Source organism: Parus major, chromosome 1 (assembly GCF_001522545.3).
Source record: "Parus major isolate Abel chromosome 1, Parus_major1.1, whole genome shotgun sequence".
Lineage (NCBI taxonomy): Eukaryota > Metazoa > Chordata > Aves > Passeriformes > Paridae > Parus > Parus major.
Genome location: NC_031768.1, coordinates 35,405,262 through 35,425,662, shown reverse-complemented (window position 1 = coordinate 35,425,662; position 20,401 = coordinate 35,405,262).

Genomic DNA, 20,401 nt, shown 5'->3' with positions numbered 1-20,401 from the left:
AGAGAAAGAAAGCAAGAGCATAATAGGATAAGGTGTTTGGTATGTAATTTGCTGTCATCTGGTATTGTCTGCCTCACAATAGTAAGAGGGCAGAAGTAGCAAAGAAGAGCTAAGGAAAAAAAATGTGATTTAAACGTGTATTGGCTCTTTTAAAGTAGCTGTTTCAGCCAGAGTTTATTACAAGGTCAGAAACTATGAATACAGGTGGGGGTTTTTAATTTTCATTTTCTTATTCTATGTGTCAGCACTGGGAATCATGTCACGGAGATCACAGAAGCTGTACAGGAGTAGTAGTTGTATCACTTAGTAAATTTTTAACAATTTTTTTTTATACGTAATGTTGGAGTTGCTTGTTGTGCTTATGCATTTTCTGTCAGGTGCTTTGTTTCTCTTTGAGCAGCTCTGTGGAGTTCTGAGCTGCTAAGCTGCAGAGGTAGGGAGATGAAACACCCTGGCAGAACTGGAGACTGTCAGAACAGCTGTGAGGAAGGCATGGCAGGAGCATGGAACAGTTGTCAGAAAGAGAAATATCCTTTCTAAAACTTGAGAGAATATGCCACTAAAGCTCTGCTTCAAAGGACTGTTAAAAAAGGGAAAACTCTTTAATTGAAAGAATGTAGAGGAAATGCTGTAAAATGAGAAATTAAGTAAATGTGAGAGAGTTTTCACATTGTACCTATACAGGAAAGTTGAGTAGATTGTATGCATAAGTATAGTTATTAGGTAAAATAACTATTTTCCTCTTTTCCATATGCTCACTCAGATGATAATCATGTCCTTGGAAATAAGCAATACTGTACAGAATGCTGTTGAAAGTGTTTGGTAATTTGAATATGCAAAAAGGCACAGCTTGAGTAATCAGGACTAGTGTGTGTATATACGATATTCAAATTAATTTAAAACAATATCTAGTTTCTTTCCCATGTGGATTTAATTTTAGAAAAGAAATAAAATGGCCAAGCTATGATCAATGTGGGAATTTAGAAAAAAATACAATAATTATCAGTGTCAGAGAACATTTTATTATTTTTATGTAATCCCACGAACCACTTTTTTAAGATTTGGACTACTTTTTTCTGTCTACATGGAAGAAGGGAAAGGAATGTTCATTTGTATGCTTTGTTTGCAGTGCCTAGTATATTTAGGTCCTAAACAAAAGCTCTTGAATGCTATTAGAAGTGGTGAATATAAGTTTTGATCACAACTTGAGGCACTAATCTGCAAACCATAGCGATTCATAGTAATGCACCTTTTTCTCAGTATTTTTTTCAATATCATTGATACCATGTGAAGTATGCATATTTAAGATCACATGTAATTATTTATATGTGGACCTATGTCTTGGTCCATCAAAGTTTGGCAATAAAAAAAATTCAACCAACCTTCCAGAGAAGCTGCATAATCACAGAGCTACTTTAACTCTGTTGGTATGCTCTTACTTATCTGAAAGGTTTCATAGCAATTATAGTGTTGGTATGTGCGACTAGGGATTTAAGCCAATCAGCAGTGAGTTGAGGTGTCATCTGAGCCTCAGGAGGGACTGATCCAGTGTGAATACTGGGATAATGCCTTTAAAAGAACCCCAAAAACCATGAACAAAACAAACCAGAGTAGCAACAAACACTATTATTCAAAACCAGGTTGCTGATGATTCAGTGGTTAACATAGTGGTTAGACTAGTTGGACAAGCAGGAAAATGGGATTCAGGTGTGTCCTCATTCATATCAATGTCTCTTCCTTCCCATGACCATATGTTAATCACGAGGCCAATGTCTAGGCTGGAGAAAGGTGAGAAAGGAGTTAGGGACAAAGTTCCCCTCTGTGTCCTCACAGATTTCACAAAATAGAAAATGAATGTTCAGTGACAGGAGGCAACACATTGAAACTAATGTTAGTGGTACTCTGGAAGGGGCAGAGAAAGTTGGTCTGGATTTAAGTCTATTCAACAGACTGGTTTTGAATTTTGTTACATAATCATGAGAAAAGAGACGGGGCTAACCCTGAGAGCTGGATCACAAAACTTGGCAGGTGCTGTAACTGCTTGGGTGTTGTATAACATTTCCCCTCCCACGGTAGCTGCCTTTCAAAAGGAGTGAGCCGTGTTCTGTTCTTCAAAGGCTACTGTAGGCACCGCCCTCAGGAGAGGACTCCCAGTTTTTGGCTCCTGAATAGATGAAGATGCCACCTTTGTGGTGCTGACTCAGACGCCTTGGCTTTAAGAGGGGCGACAGCCACGCCTCCTTGCATAGCACTTCCTCTTGGCTTGGTGACTCCTAGTTAGCATGTGTATTTGATGAGTTCGTAAATCATGTTTAATTCTGAAAAAAGTATTTGGATTAAATACTGGCTGTGGAAGTTTTATATCCAGAATGTTTTGCATATTTTATCTGTAACCATGATTTTTCCTGTTTTGTTTTTTTTTCCCCCTGCTTATTTATTTAAACACAATAGTATCTCTCATAGTACAACTTTTTATTTTGCATGAAAATGACTGTGAGTGATTACTTTTTTTTTTTTTAAGTAGTCAAGAAGCAACTTGTTTATGATAAAAATAGGGTTGCAGGTATGGGAAATGCATCTTACCTACACTTCACAATTAAATCGGTGCTACCACAATTAATGGGAATTGACCCTGAAGCATTATTTAATGTTTACAGTTATTCTGTTAAAATTTTATCAAAAAAATGTCAGATGAAACCTTTTCTGTTTGTTTGGGGGTGTTTTTTTTTTGTTTTTTTTTTCCTTCTAATCACCATGTAAAATGATGAACTTTAAAACCTGCTCATATTAGAGTGGGCAGAAATTGCAGTTATGCTTACTTAAAAAATATGATGAGCAAGCCAGTTTAGCAGGAAGTCTTCTGAGTGCCAGTTTCTGCCTCCTGTATTCACAAAAGTAGTGCCTTGTTTTGCAAGTTGATTTGTTAATTAATTTCCCTGACTTGTTAGGTTAAAGGAATTAAGTTTTGAGGCATGATGCAATTTTATTGTACAGTTTCATTTTAACAGAAATTTTACTTTTGAAACTTTTTGAGAAAAACTCACTACAATGACAAAAGATGAGAACCTGTACTTGTAGACATCTTTTTTAATGATCTGAAGAGTAATAAAATACTAAGGAGGAAATAGAGATTTTGAAGTCTATTCTTCTGGGAGTTTTCATTTGAGTGTCTCTTCACTCTTTTTGGAAGATCAGAAATACTGTGGCATGTGTTATTTTCTTCTAGTATTGTTCCTTATGTTTTATTCCTAAATTTTATCAGTAGTAATTGTCTGCAGATTTTGATAATTTTTAAACTGCAATTATAGCAGTTCTGCAGGTCAAACTGAAGAGTATTTTCATGAGAGATCTGCCTGACTCGTCCCCGCTGATGACCTGCCACAGAGCTGTAACCATAACCGTGACCTCAACAGTGCTGGAACAGGGCTGTCCTGATGATTCACAAAGCTCTGAACACTGGGTGCCTTCAGCATGTGTAGCATCCAACCCACTGCTTACATAGTGTCCTGCCACACTGCACACTGCTACACACTTGGTAGTGTGTTTGCACAGTCTCTTTCATTGCTTTCAGCCCAGCTGGGCACTGATTTCACAAATGAGTTTGGTTAATTTGGGTCTAAGATGACACTGCGTTAGAACAAAATCAGCTTCTAAATACATGGAGTATCTACTGCCTAAATGTGCTATTCCAGAGGTATACCTAATATCATTGTATATGGGGCTTCTTGACAGGGTTTAGTGTTGATGTACCAGTTTGGAAAAGTTGTTTTCACATTTCTATCACAGATGCTAATTGTGGCTTTAAGAAGTCTCAGGATATAATCTCGGTAATGTGGGAAACAAAATAAAAGTGGAATAGAAAATACATTTCTTCTTTATGTCTTACCTGCATTATTACCAACTTTTGAATGCATGAAACATATGCTTCTATTGTTTAAATCATTGCAGTGTGTAGTGGTGTGGCATATTTACATTTGGACAGTTCTCTGTATTTTGCTTTGTGTCCTGTTTTTGGAGATGGGGAAGCAGCTCAGGGAAGAAGAAAAAGCTGCCCATACAATGTTAAAACATTTGAAGAAATACCATGTTAAACACCACTTTTTTAAAGGCAGGTACTGCTGATTGTGAATAAGAGTGGCAGAACATGGTTGTATGGATGACACAGTGAACAAATCTACAACATTTTAACTAGAAAAATATCTTGGTTCTGCTGTTGAAGCAAATCTTTCAAATACCAATTTGATTTCATTTGGAGTGGTCTCAAACTGGGTGAACTGGGTTATTTTTGGATAAGGCTAAGTCTAAAATAAAAAGTGAGATATGGTACATTCTGTTTGAACATAAACACTTTTTTTACTGTGAGGGTGACCCAGCACAGGTTGTCCCGGAAGGTTTTAGATATTCATACTTGGAGATATTCTGGGCAGGGTCCTAGGCAAACTCCTCTAGGTGGCCCTGCTTGAACAGGGCAGATTAGACAAGCTGACCTCCAAAGGTCCCTCTCAGCCTGGACTGTTCTGTGTTTCTGTGATAGCTGATGATGTGTTCTAGAACTCTCTCTGCTATTGGGGCTGCAGTCTGCAGGACTAGTCTAGAGCTAGTGCAAAGTAAAGCTTTTGCCAAAAGGAGGTCACATGGGCAACAAGTTTTCAGCAGCCACTGTCTTAGTTCGCAGACTTTTTACTGCTAAGCACTACTTGCCAATGCAGTAACATCACGTAGAGCTGAGTTAGCAAGTCCTTTGGTGTTGGTTTCTGTGCTCTGGAGCACATAGGGCCAAAAAGCCCAAAAGTTGACACAATTACTTTATATATTGGATCTGTACAGACATAGCCCCTTAAGATACTTCTTTTGCAGGCTACAAGACTGTGGTATTTGGCTGCCAGCACCTGATAGATAGGCACCAGGCCAATCTAAATGTGTATAGCATTGGAATATCTAGTTAATCTGAATGTATAGACTTTCCTGCTAGTTGCTTGATGACTTAGCACATCCTAGACTCTCTTCATTTAGCTCCATGTTGGACAATTATGTATTCTTTATGGCTTGCCAAAACTAAGTAGAAGAAATTAGTAGGGGAAGATAATACTGAGGTTGAATGGCACAGAAGTCATGGGAAGAGATGAAAGTATTGCACTAGATGGTGGGGGAGGATGTATGCAGCCTAGGGTTGGTATGATGAAGGTTCATCTGCACACTCAATTCTGGAGCTCCTGCTGTGTATATTAGGCAATGAAATAATGCACTGACATGCTCTGACTGCTCAAAACAGGACTTCCAGGGCAAAATGCCATTCATGCTTACTCACCCTGCTGGATTGCATTGTCTGCAATTCTTCTCAGGCTGTTTCTACAGGTATTCAGTCTTGGTGGTGCAGAGAGACCTGGAATTCTCTAAGAAGCTGTACTTCAGGAAAAGGTGACTTTGCTGCATCTGTATAAAAGTGCTGCTGCAAAGAGAAAATGCGAACAAAAGTCTGGAGCTTCCCTCAGGCTTGGAGCCAAGAGCAGGCTAGCAGCTGATTGTGAGACATCTGTCATCAGCAGGAGCTGCCAGTAGTGGAGCTGGGGGCTACAAATGAGAATGACAGAGGTACATGATGACCTAGTGAAAGAAAAGGATTTTCTAGGACAAAGGGTAGTACATGATAAGAAGGCAAAATCAACCACATAGAGGATGATAAGGTGTGTGGTGGGGGTTGGAGGGGTAACTAAAGCAGACAAAATCACACCAAGATACAGGCTGTGAATGAGCAATATTGTGGACAAATAGTAAAAGGCATGTGAGAGAAAGGACATAGTGTGGTGGGAGAACAAGTAGGAAATTAAGAGCAAAAGAGCCAAGAAATGAAGGACGAAAAATCCCTGAAAATACTGCATTAAGGGAAGAAAATAAACCCACAAAAATGTATATATACTATATACATTTATGTACACTTCTTTTCTCCATGGTCTGTTGCTAATATTGTCAGAATGAATGTTAAACAGTTCAAATGGAATGGTGTCTGAGATGAATTCTCTTCAGCTGTACATCTCCTAGGCAAATGTGTGAGAACTGCTGATCTGTTCTTCTTGTTCAGATCACATGAATGTGAACACAGCAGAGATTTGACTTGGTGTTCCTCTCTACAAATATAGAGGGGAGAAAAAAAAAGGAAAAGAGAGAGCCTTGCCTGGGAAGAAAGGGAGGGATCCCATTATAAATGAGAGTCATACGACATCCCTTCTGGAGATGTGTTGAAATTTCCCATGGGAGGAAGAAGAATAAACAAAGGTCGGTATTACTAATAAAAGAAAAATAGTTGGCAGCCAAGGAAACAATAATTATTTGATCACAGTGTTCTACAAAGCTAGCAACAGAAACAATGCCAGTTAAAAGCAACAGGCCAAATGCATTTTGCTTGCAAGCACCCCTACCTGTTGTTATACCAGGGTCGTTTGCCTTACTGTTCTGAGAGCAGTGCTCTGCCAGGAAAATAAATATGTCCTGACTTTTCACCTTTGCTGCTTTACTCTTCTTATGACCACAGAGTTCCTGAGGGTTTATTGTGTTTGACTTCTCACATTAGAAGCTATTGTGCATCAAGCAAGGAGTAGCTATTATCTCTGCTTCACAAATGAGGGACAGAGCCTGCAGGGGAGCAGTGCTTACAGCTGCACTGCTTATGGCAGGCAAGGGACTTTGCAAATCACAGGCCAGCAGCTTTCTTTGCTCACTTTCTCAGGTGACAGAATCAGGAGTAGAATATTAGTACTGTGAGGGCAAGCAAAATGTTTTTTTCTTGAGCGGTCAGCATTACCTACCAGGAACTAAATGAACAGAACTTGCTATGGAAAAAGAAAATTTTAAAAAATCCGCAAATCATAACTTCAGCAATTTCAATAGGAGATCCATATAGCCTCAAATATATTAATAATGACATACCTGTTTGTGTTGCAGCAAGACCCTATTTAAAAAAAGTGGAATTTAATTTTAAGTTAAAACTGGCAAAACCTGTTAATGCCAAATTGTAATAGCCATTGTTATTTATTAACAGGTAGGTGTATGATGAGCTTGACAAAAGGAGGCTGTACAGTGCTCTGGTTATGTTTCCAGCCTGCCTGACAATGTGGCCACAGCCCTTACTCTGCCCTTCCTCAGAGGTAACCTCACTGAATGGCACCATCTAGTTTAGCTCTGTCATGCTGCAATCAGTTCTGCATTCTCAGTGATCTTATCTTTATAGCATCGTGTAGTGATTTGTGGGAAGGTTTGTTCCTCGATCACCGGGGCTTACATAAAACCAGCGTGCTATGGCAAGTATCACAAGTAAAGCAATGCTGAAAGTGACTGAGAGGCAGTACTCCAGAAAGACTCCAGTCTAAAGCTGCTGGGAAGATTGTGTAACATAAACTCAGTCCTCTGGGTTGTGGAATGGATGGGTTGGATGTTCCCAACACACCAATCACTGTGCTTCTATAGGGACTATAGCATACTGCTTCTCTGCTGGAAAACAAAGCCCTGTAGCAAGATCTTCTTTCCCGATTGTTTTTTTTGTTCTTTGTTTCAGTGATGTCTATTTCTTATGTTACTACATTCGGGTATCTGCAAGAGCTTCAGGGTCATCTTTGCTTTTTTTAACTGAATCTTAGTGATTTTATTTATTTATTTGTTTATTATGGCCACATAGGAGCAAAACATACCATGAAAATTGCTGTTTCTAATCATACGGAGTTTTTGTTGTTGTTGTTTTTGGGTTTTTTAAAGAAGGCTTGAAGCTTTATGTTAAATATATTTTTGTTATTGAAAGAAATCCAAACCTGAAACTATGCTGATAGCTGAAGACTGATAGTTGTTGAGTGGTCATTGTGCTGTGACCTTTGTACATGTCTGTGTGTGAAAGAGACTGTGCTTCATTCTGTAGTGTTCATTTATGACAGGAATTTATACTATAAGAGAAGGTAACAGTTCTTATTCCTGACATAACTCTGCAAAGTTAGATATCAGCAATATTTTTTTTGAAGAAGTCATACATTTATCTTTCATTAGACAGTTGTATGCAACTATTTAAAAATGTCAAACTCCTGAATTAATATGAAAGCAATCAGTTAAAATATTCTGTTTTTTAAGAGTGATATGAAAAACACCATGTAGAAGCGAGAATTCCTGCAATATTTTATTTACCTTTCCAGTAACAACATTGGAGGAAATAAAACAGCTACATTTTAGTTTCCTCACTTGTTTTCCCTCTGTGACAAACGGTAATAACAATGCCTCTCAATCTCCTTGCAATTCTTTGAGATATTTAAAAGGAAAATGCAAGCAAATAATTAAAATATTTTATAATAGTGCTCGATGTAGTTTATTTGCCTTTGTCTGAAGAGTGCTTGTGCATTTATTTTCTTCTTGCCTGTTTCAAAATGAGATAGAGTTTTCTGTATAGCTAGATACTTTGGTTAACACTCTTGAATTGGAAGAACCATTTTAAGAGCTGCAGATATACTCAGGGAGGTTAGCAGAAGGATTTGCACTCACGTTTGCGGATCTCGGATGGTGGGCTAACTGCGTGCATTAATGACGGCTGCCAACGCGACTGTATAAATATTGATATTTTTAATATGTATAAACAGTGTATGTATAACATATATATAAATATGTATATATTTATATATACATATATTTATATATATGTATAACATATGTATAAACTGCTCCCGGTGCCAGTAGAGGGCACCCGAGGGCACAGCCCCCACTGCCGCAGCTCCGGCCCGCGCATGGAGCGGCAGATTCCTGCCGGAAAATAAAACTCCTGTCCTGCTTTTCCCTGTGAAAACGAGGCCAGCCCCGCTCCTGAAACGGGGCCTGGGCAACTTGCGTTTCACAACTGTCGCCCTGTGAATTGTACATTTTTTCTACTGAGGGTCACCAGTTTATTTCCAGTTCTCAACACTTGTTTTGCTTGTGCCGATTTTTTTCAATTTTTTTTCAAAACATAGTATATATTAAATGAATGCATCCATTAGAGTACTGCAATGAGAAGAATTGGAATGGTACAATTAGAGGAACACTGCTTCCCATTTTGAACAAAAGCAGTGTTGACAAAAATCTACAGGAGCAGGTCAACCTTTGTTGAACAATATTCCATTTCCCATTTTGTAAGCACTACAGGGCAGTCCCTTGCTTTTGATGGAAATAAACACACTGCTTGTAAGTCCCAATGGAAGCAGAATTCTTGAATGAGCCTGAACTTCCCTTTTATAAGAAGGCAAGTAAGAACAATCTTTGGTCTAGTCAGACGCCTATTATTACTGGTTTATCAAAACCTCCACCCATTTCATGTGGATAATGGACTTGCTCAATTCTTAACATAATTATTAGTCTAGACTGGAGAACATGTCAGGTTAATAGTACCACAGAGAAGGGTTTTCCCCTTTAAAAGCAGGTGGGAGCTTGAATCATGGGGCTAAATCTGGAGCATGCTCCTGAAGTCTGTGATTTGGTCCTGTTGGCAAAGATATTATACTGGGAACCGCTCCCAGAAAAGGCAAAAACATGAATCACAAATAAGCTGTTTGATTCCCTGTTGAAAGGATCTACTGAAAAAGGCTCAAGAGCAGCATAGGCTAAAGGATTTTACATTAATGATGAGTTTCATTTCATGTTTGGCCTTGGCCTACTGCTGTACAGAAATTACTGTACCCAGATATCTGGTTCATTTCTGGACATGTCAGATACAGTGTCTTTTGCTAAACTGTAATATAAACCATGCTCAATTTGATTAGATTGCTATTTCCTCAGCCTGTATTGGAGAGATAATCTGAAACAAATGCCTTCAATTTTCCCTGAAAAGAGAATATTAACTTTGCAATTATATTTTGGCTTTGGTGACCTCTTCACAGGATCATTTCTTAACAAAAAAACCAAAAAACCCCAAACAACACCAAAAAAGTAAATAGTGTAAGTCGTGTTTTCGTAGTGCTTAAAATACATCTTTCACCCATGTCTTACAGTAATTCATGCTTCCAGACTATTCTGGGAAGTCAGGAAATTTGCAAGATAGGAATTTCTGTGCTTATATCTGTACTGATCTGAAAATCTGGGAAAGGTGGTTTTTCATTTATTGTTATGGAAGCAGAGTTTATCAGAGAAAACTTCAGAATTTTACAGAGTGTCTGAGAGCATTTATATGTCTAGCTAGCATGGGCGAAGTAAATAGTTGGTCAGCATTTCCATTATGAACCTTCATTTTCAATATTTTGTAGTAGAAGGAATCACTATATATTTTTTCCAAGTGGAAACCTGGCACATAACTTCTCAGTCCAATTATTTTTGTATATTTTGAGGCAAATCAATTTGTCCATTATTAAGTTTTATGGGAGATGATAAATGTTTTTGTGGTTTCAGGTGCCTTACTATATTCCTGTTACAGCGCAGGAATTAGTTAAAAAGGAATTTTGCATTAAAAGCAAAGTTTTCAATGTATATTATATATTTCAATATATATTCTTTGTACCATAAACCTCCTTGTAAGGTTTATACCTGCAGAGCATTAATGTTAGATCAGAACTACCAGCAAGTTAACAATTCACAGAAATAAGTACTTTTCCCTTCATTGTCCACACATTATAATCTACAATTCTCTGAAAAGCATATTAACTTCCTTGATGAAGAAATAATTTTGTCACGCGTTTAAAGTAGTTTTCAATTTATAGAAACAAAGTGTATTTGCAATGTCAAGTAAGTCTGTAGGTGCAACAGCATATTTAAAACTGTCACTTTGTCCCTGATCAGAATGTTTTCTTTGCCCATCCAATTTATTCATTTTACTAGTGAGTGATAATAGTAACATCAATGACAATGAAAATAATAATGGATCTAAATAAAAATACAATCTCTCGTGTCACAAAAACTTTGGAAAGCAAGTGTATTCAGTGAAAAAATGCAGTCTGGTACTCTGTTTTATATCACATGTGTTTTAAATGTACCTGAATCCTTGTGAAATTGGGGAACTTCAACAAAGGATGGGTCGGAAAAAGGCAGGTAAGATGGTTTACTGTGTACCTGTCTTTATATGATGTTAATAGGCTCTACAGGTACAAATACCTATGGGAGCAGCATTTTGAATGCCCCTTCTGAGCAGATTCCTGCAGAAACCAAAGTGTACCAGCAATCCTTGGTAATCCTGCTGTGGTCTAATGGCAGGAGCACGCGGTAAGTTTAATGATGACTACCAGCATTACTATTTAGGATGCATTTGCCTGTTCCAAACACATTATTACTATAAGGATCATCATCATTATGAAGAGTTCAAAATCAGGCCTCAGACTGAGTAATCCTGTACAGTTCCAGGCAAGATGTTGCAGGTGAATGTCTGTCTTATTCCATGGCTGAAGGCATCAATGTTTCCTCTTATGCTCCTCCAACCACCCTTTTTCTTCTTTTATATGTAATTAGTTTAAGCTACCATAGTAGAGAATGAAGCCAACTATCTTGGGTTTAGGAAAGGCAGAGGCTGTTTTCACTACTTCAGACCCAAAGAATATATTTTGTGTTGCAGCAGCAGGAGAATCTACTTGCCCTAGTACCCTAGAACTTGATCTTTTATAAAGTTTAGTAATATTTTCCTTTAAGTGAAATGTTTGTGTTTGTAGTACATTGTCGAAATAGCATCATTCAAATAGCACTTAAGCCCTAAATGAACACATTGGGCAGGACTTCTTGTGGCTCAGTGCTAACTGCATTCCTAAACCCTCTCTTGGCCATCACAGCCTTTCTGCAAGTGAAAGAGGGAGAGAATCTTCACTGTGATTGGCATCAAGAAGGGATCATCTCCCTGGGGCAGTGAATTTGGCTGACTCACTGTGATCCTTCCCTGCTGGACTACAAATATGTATAATAATAGGGCTCAGTGAGGGGTGAGACTTTCTGGCAGTGTGTTGTGTCAAGCCACAGGGATTTAAGAAGTTCTTGGGTAACCTTACAGTAGTTATCTCTGAACTGGCAAACCCTAGTGGAAAAGAATTATTCCAGTAAAATGACTCCCTCATTTGTAAAAACAAAAGTTGGAATAATGCAATGTGTCTGTAGATATTAAAGATTTTATGTACTGATTTCCTTTAATAACAATCATAACATAAAACATGGAACTTTTTTAAAAAGCCTGTATTAAAGTCATGCTGACTTCTCATGATATCATGTAAAAACAGGAAAATATGAAACATCAGAGTGGGCAAGTTCATTAAGCAGAACTTGGTTCTTGGCAGTCATCCCAGTTTAGGGAATTTGTTGTTTCTGAGGCTGCCATTTCAGAGATGTTTATTGACATATGATAACCTGCACAAGAAATTAAACCTTTCTGTGGTTTCGCTATTGTAGCTACCCTTGGACCACTGGTGGTGAAAAGATGATGTAGCATTTTTCCTGAAATAATTTTGGTTTTATAGTAATAGAAAATCATATTGATTTTGTAGCCCTGATTTAGTGTCAAGGATTAATTAATTGATTTTGTTTTATTTGGATATATTGTAATGCTTGTATCCTACATGAGTAATACATTATAATAGAACTAAAAATGTCCCTTAGAATTCAAATATTCTTGAACTTTTATATCTTTTTTTTAATATTCGTTTATCGATGCATATCTTAGGAGATGTAACTGTTACTTTATTCTTAGTTTAGAACTTGGAGTTCTAAAAGTGAAAGAATTCTTATCTAACTTTAGGGGTCAACCAAGTCCCCTAAATACGTGAAGGGAAGAGAGGAGACCCGCTCAACTCATTTTAGCAGATGTGTGGCAGTGTAAATGGGAACCCTTATCCCTGACAGCTGCCTGTCTTTCTTTTGCCTTCAAGGGCTATTGTGGGGAGCTGGTGTCCACACAACTGCCTTGAGCAGGATCTTAAGCTGAGGTTTGAATCCCTTTCCAAATGTACAGAATCTGGGGACAAGTGTAAAAAGTGAAGATTTAAAAAAAGATAAGAAATATTGCCTCTGAGTTTTGGTTTGGTTCTTTATGTTGGTCTTTTGTTTGTGTTTTTTTTTTTTTTCTCTGAATGCATAGAGTTTAGTTTTTAACTGTTTCTTAGAAGTTTCATGGGATAGAAACTTTTAAAAATTAAACTTGAGGGGTGCAGTATCATTACATACCTTGGGACTACACTTTCAAGAAAAAGATATTAAATATCAAATGAACCATGATGAAATTGTGAAGACTGTCCATACTGGCAGGCAGAGTCAGCTTTTTGACTGACTATGTAACAGTAATCTGTTATTTTTTTCCCTCATTGCTATCATTACTGTTAACACTCATGATGTTCTCATTGCTAGTAGTAATGCATCACTGCAGACCTTATTAAGTTCAGGGGCAACTGGGCTTTTTTTTTTTTTTTTTTTTTTGTGGCTGGCAATGCAAGAAAAGAAATGGCCTTTATATGATATGATTTTTGTTTCCTAGTTGATTTGGGATTTTTTTTATTATTTTTTTTTTATTTATTAAGCTTTGTGTTAAGCCTGGAAACTTCATATTGCAATCTTGAAAATCTTAGTAGAGCTGTAATGCTACAAATAAGTTTATTTAAAGCTTTTGTCAGAATTGCTGTATTAAAAATGTTGTCCGTACTTCAGAGAATCTAAAGGGAATTAGGCAATAAATAAGTGCATTAAATACATTTGCAATGTAATGCAAAACAGTTAAACCAACTGATATGCAGCTTGAAGGGTCAGCTGAAAAAATTACCGGGTGTGTTTTTGGTCTTCGAAAATACTGTGAGGAGATAGCCAGTACTACTGCTGAGAACTTATATCACTGTTGCTGAACTGTATTTTACAGAATTAATTTGTAATTTATGTCATTATTTTAAGTGTATATCTTAGAAAAGCAAATTCTTTAAAAACAAAACCAAAAAAAAAAAAAAGAAAAAGCAGTAAAATTCTCATTCAGTGTTGTCACTGGAACTGAATATCTACTCTAGGTTAACTTCTACTCATAGGAAACAGCATGCAGGGCATAAAGCTTTACCTCGACCTCCTTACTGCAATGTTTTTTCCCTATTTCCTCTATTCTTGTGGAAAGCTGTGACACAAGTTACATGGCTGTGTCAGTTTTGACACTCACTTATGATGGGAGCTGGTAGAGGAAATGTTTAGTGTTCCTGTTCCAGATTGATGCAACTTCAGGCAACATTGAATTTGTCATTGATTTCTGTGGTGGATGGTGTACGCTGGAATAACAACGCTCCAGGGTTGGAATGCATCTGGCATGTCTTCAGGTGAAGAAGCCACCAAAGTTTGAGCAGATTTGGGGCTTCTCTGAGGAATTTTCCTCAAATTTATGTATCTCTAGAACATATCTTTGTAGGAAAATTTTTGTGCAGGACCTAATAAATTTTTTCCTGTAGAAATTACAAGGGGAAAGAGCAATTTAAATCCAAATATTGTATATCTTTGCCATTTTTTCATAATTTTTTCACCAATAACCTTAGTGCTTGATGACTTGGACTATGGTAAGAAAGTTGGCAAGTGAAATAAAGTGAAATAATCTCATGTGTCTGTAAAAAAAAACAAAGCAACAAAAAAAAATGGGCCAAATGACTATTCTTTGTATAGTTTCTCTTTCCTTAGCAGAAAAAATGGCTTTTGAAAAGAAATTGGGAGGGAATGGAGGACTGGAAGGGCCTTTTGTTATCCTTTTTTACAGTTCTTTATGTAAAATGTGGAGAACTCATTTGGTAGTGGTCATGCTACACTAATATTTTTTTTCTGAAGACAGCAAGACTGCTGATATTTTTGGGTTTTAGTACTGCTGTAGTTGTCTTTCTTGCTCTGCTAACTTTAAAATCTTTATTCCCTTAGGGTACTCTGTGTAGAACATGAAATTAATGACTTAATATGCATTCATATCCTCTTTTTGCCAAACTCAGAAACAAATAAAATTAATGATTTTTATCCTGTAATATTTCATTTTCTAGAATGTAGAACTTGCATTGTCAGAATTTTGCAGAGGGTTTCTCTACTTCCAGGGTTGAAATTTGCTGTTCCCCTGAATGAAAATGAAGTTATTTGCAGAAAATTGAAAAAAAAAAAGAGGGAGGAGTTAAACACACCCACACCCCCCCCACATACACCCCTACACCCACACCCCACACTTTTCACTCTTAACAATTAACTCATAAGACATGACTGTGTGGGCTCCTTTACATGGTAATGGATTAAAATAAGAATTTGGCTATACTGTATAAAAATTTATTCCCATTAGGTGTTTGTACAATCTCTACATCATTGTAAACAAGTGAAAAGGTCGTTAAAAAAGTAAAAAAAAAAATTACTCTTAAAATAATGATAGCCTGCTTTTGTAGAGTGTAATTCTGCTCAAAGATTTTTAAAAATAAAATTTGCAGTTGCAAGGAGTGAACATCACAGCTGAGAAGCTATATAAATATAGTTTCAACCCACTTTTTCTCTCTTATTGAGTGGAAATAAAGAAATTGTTCTGGGAAAACCCTTTCCTTAGGAGAAAGCTGCAGAATAAGGAGCTGCATGACCATAGTTCCACTTTCATGGTGCAATAGGCTGGCAATATTAGAAGCATTTCATACCATCACAGATCTTGTGCATTGAGGACCTGATTTGGAGACAATAGGTCACAGTTTAGAGCATCTTTGCACCTGGATTTTTGTAGGAAGGTGTTTGGTCTTGACCATCTGCAGCACTACCATCTCTTCACTGGTGACAGCTGTCCAGCTGCTTGGTTTGCAGTGTACAACAATGCAAGATGGAAGTGAAGAACTCCTTTTCCAGCTGAGGCTGGGAAACATCAGCCCTCTGGCCAAGCTGCTGTGGAATGTGCTCTGCTAGTGAACTCTGGGCATTAGTAGTACAGTGGAGGCCAGCACTGCTTTTTCTTTTCCTGGTAGGGATGCTATGGAGAGTCACCAGTTTTTAGAAAAACAGTCTGAAAATATGGTCCAGTCTTACCACAAGATGGTCTTCTGTTTTTTTTTTTTTGTGAATTGGAAAGATGAGTGCTGCTAATGTATTTCCTTCCCTGTGGCACAGAAATGAAATAAAATACAAAAAAATACGTAATGAAAGTATGTATTTATTATCTTTATTGCTCTCTTTGTTTATGTTCAATATGTGCTATTGTCCAAGCTGTAGCATAGCCTGATGTGTGATATTTAAGAAAAGCCTACTTTGGGTTACAATCTCTATATTTTTCTTATGTATAAGCCCTCTTGGATTTCCACCTTCCCCCCACATCTCCCCAGCAGCATTTCAAACAGTGATGAACAATAGATCTGATTACTCCACACAGACTGTGTGTCTTCAGAATGTATTATCTCAACAGGGACTTGAGTGAAAAGAAAGCTATTTCCTTGTTTTCTAGCAATAAGTCAATGGACTCTTAAGAGTACAAGCTTTGCCACAGATGCAAGTCTTAGGCTATGAGCAAGCAGCAGATAAAAGAGATCAAAAGCTTCAAATTCTGGTGAGGAGGGAAAAGCTGCTGTTAGCAAGGGGCCAAAAGCTATAGCAACACAACCATTCTCTAAGAAGGGAAAACTTAAAAGGAACTTTAAAAAATGTGTATCAAACAAGATCTAGTGTATGTCCTCTGTGGACAAAGGAGTATATATGCAGGCTTGCCACTTTCTATCTCCCAGTGAAAGGTAAACAGAAATCTTGTTTGATTGGTCTCTTTTGTATTCGCCTAGTTACATAGAAGACAGTGGGGGAAGGAGCAGCTTAGGAGCTGGAAGGACTGTGCTCAGCAAAATGCTTTTTATTGTTCAGGGACCTGAGTTTTAATTGCTGGATGGAATTAGTGTATAAAATATAGCTTTGCAACAACTTAGCTTTTATTAGAGAATTATATTTCATTTGATCACAGTTCTCATTTAAGGGATTCACAACTTCCGCTGACCTAAACAACAACTGAATCAGGAGACCACAAAATTATCCCTGGTACTAAAGCAGCATTCAAGGCTGTCATTTGAAGTATCTCATATTTCTTTCTTGCTGTACATAAAAGCATTTACTGCAGAGGATTTTGAGGTTTGTTACATTAACAAACGCATTAAGTTCTGAAGAAGAAATCTATCTTACTAAAAATGTAAAAGTAATTATGTAATTCATTTACATTTAGGTATGTAATAATATATAATTTGTGACTCCTTATAGTCTTCTGTGCTTTTTGTACAAAGCAGGTTACTGTTACCTGCACCCAGGAGATGAAGTTCTCATCACTGGAATATATGCTGTATTTCAGAGATACCACTTCTCACACTTTTATTGTAGGCCACATTATAAATAAAATCTTACAGTGCAATTGACAACAAAGAAAAATTATGTGGTGTGACATTTTGTTCTTCCAAATTTTAGTTACAGTCTCATTTTTCTTGGGGAGAAATGTTGTCAGGTCATTTTTCCATTTTGCACAAGTAAACGGGGAAGCTGCTTGGCCTCTGAGGTCCTAAATTTGGAGAGAAAATTCTTCTCAATTAATTATCTTTTCCCATTGAGGGAAAATGCTTCCCAATTAATTGCAGAGTTTATGGAATGGTTGCTGACTGTGGAAAAAAATTCAGTGTCCATGATAAATATGTAAGAATATTATCTGAGGTTTCACAAGAACTTCTGCTTGTTGTACACAGAGTGGGAGAGATAGCCAGCTGTAAAATGCTATGAATCTAAAACCATTATGCTTTATTTTTGTTGTTTTCTCCATCTGTACTAGGTTTGGTGATGCTGCAATTTTTTGCATCCTTTTCCTAACTTGAAATATTTTATAGTGATGTGTCATTTGAAACACTTGTAAGTCTATGCATGTTTGGATATGGAAAAGTCTGAGTGAAGTTTAGTAAATAGATGTAAACATTTTTTTTCACCCTCACATATCCATATGTCTACCTAAAACAGTTCACATTTTTATATGAGACTGAATATTTTTTTTTTTTTATACTGGCACAAGTTTCTCTTAGAGGTAAGAGTCTAGCTGAAGTATGTCCGTAACACAGTTATAATTTCTCTCCTGATTTGGATAGTTTATTTAGAATTAACTGTCTTTAAGTGGAACTGAGCCATAAAGTTTACTCTACTTTATCTAGAAATTTGGAAGATTGGAAGCAAATGCAATTCTATCACTAAATAGATCACAAAATATTTCATTGGTCAAAAGTTCAGCATTAATAGAGTGATAGAATGAGAATGACAAATCTCTAAGTTTTTTTTTTTTTTTAATTTAATATCTTCTTTATTTCATTCCTTTCTAATGGCACTGGACAAATTAGGCTCCTGCTTGTCCTTTCTTGTTTTTTCAGATTTAGCATACTTCATGTTGTATTACAACAATCATGAATAACTCCTTAAGCCTTCAGAAATGTAGCCAGACCTTTTACAAATCCTTAACAAAGACTTTCACATCATTATCAGGGAAAGTGATCTTTTTTCCCTGTTCCAATATCTGTATGCCTTCTCTAGCACTAATCCTTTAATTTAATAAAGATAAAAATGCAATAGCTTGGTTAAGTAATACAGGACATATAACAGCATTCCTGGTTTATCTGTCTGTTTAGCCTTATTGATCTAATTACAGATTAATTATCCACCTGAGTGCACTGGTCTTTTATACAGTATGTAGACGCAGCTAAATCTGCATTCCTCTAAAACCTTTTTTAAAAAAAAAGTACTCATGAGTCAAATGTCTCACTAGTATTCATGGTCCAGAAATTCTTAAGTTTATTAACTACCTTGGCTCAGCATCCCATGTGGAGCAATTTCATTATGGTGATCAGCAAACAGTGCCCTGTATTAATCCTGTGTTAGCCAAATGAACTAACTCAGGAACTGGAGTCTTAGACTTTCCAACCTTTATCTTAGGCTTTAGAGTGTGCAATATTCAAGATTGAGATGTTGGACTTGCAACATCCTTCTCTAAGTTTCACATTATTTTAACATCCTCTGCATATAAATATACATTGTGGAGTCTTCCTTAGCTAGCAGTACAAGAGTAGGCTGGCTTTATTTTAATCTGTCTCATATCTGTTTCAATCTCTTTAGTATTTGGGCTCTGCCCACCATTAATAATTCATTTGATCACAGCCCTGCACTTCTCCATGTCCTTTTTAAATGTCTCACAAAAATAACTTAATAGTATCATTATGAGGCTTGGTCCTTCTTTTAATTTTACTCCATTTCTTTTGCCTTAATAGGAAGAATATACATCCTGTGGTTTTCATCAGGGTGTAAGATGATTTTATGTGGCATGCAACATTCAGAAGCACTTTCTAAAGAAACTCTTTCAGTATCTACTGACTTCCTACTCACCTTCAGAACCTGATCACCCATTATCAAATTGTCTTCAAGCCAGAAGTTTTTCCTACTCATGGGACTTTGAGTCAGGGTCTTCAAATTTGACTAAATGCTACTGTGCAAAATTTTCATTTTGAAATAATGTTTGCTGTATTAATATTTTTTGTTTTCAGCAAAAAGAATTTACTTGAATTCTGACATGCTTTTCTCAACTTTTCTGCCCCTGTTTTGCTTTTGGGACTGGTCATTGCAATAAGCTGGCATTATTTAAGGGTTTTGGACATGTGCGGTAAGGGTACTGGCCATGACTAGTTGCAGCATTCCTAAACAAAACCAGGGACTGGAATAACAATTAAGCAACAAGTGAAGTCTAATGTCTGGCCACCCTCTTAGCTCACCTTTATTTAGCAGTTTACTTCCATCCCTTGAAGGGTTTACAATATGGATGACCTTCTTGATGGTTTCCTGAAATTAGGAATTTGCTGAAAATAGAGATGTTAAGAAACTTTCATAATTTATGCATGAAATCAGTCAAATAAACAGTGTGGTCCTTCCTATTTAGAGTGTGTGTGTGTGTGTATGTGTAATGACTGAGTTGTCAGCAAAGCATTCTCAATAATAAGGATGCTTTATATTTCTCTCTAAAAAATTATGAGTCTCCAACTGGTCTGCTCTCTTTCACATAGCTATAGAAGCAGTGTTTTGCCTATGGGGTTATAAAATTACATATGGTTATTCTTGACTTCTGTACACCTCTCCTGCTGGGCTGCACTAACTCCTAGATACATTCAATTTTAACTTAACTATTGTGGGGATATAGATTGCAGCTAAAGAAACAAGAATATTTGTCCTTTGTTTCCTCCAGTAGTTAAGTATTGCAGATGTTCTTCCTTTTCATGCTTTTTGTTCAAGTCTTCAATTCATTACTGTTTTCATCAGCTGTGTAGTTTGTTAGCCTATTCTATGTCTTATCTTTAATGTCCAAAGGCATTGTTTAACTTTTAGTACAGTTCCTGGGTTGTTACAATGCTACTGTTTGTATTTTCCAGGCTGTAGAGTTTCATATCTGTGGCTTAAATCGTGTAATGGCTTATACATGCCTTTTATACAGTGG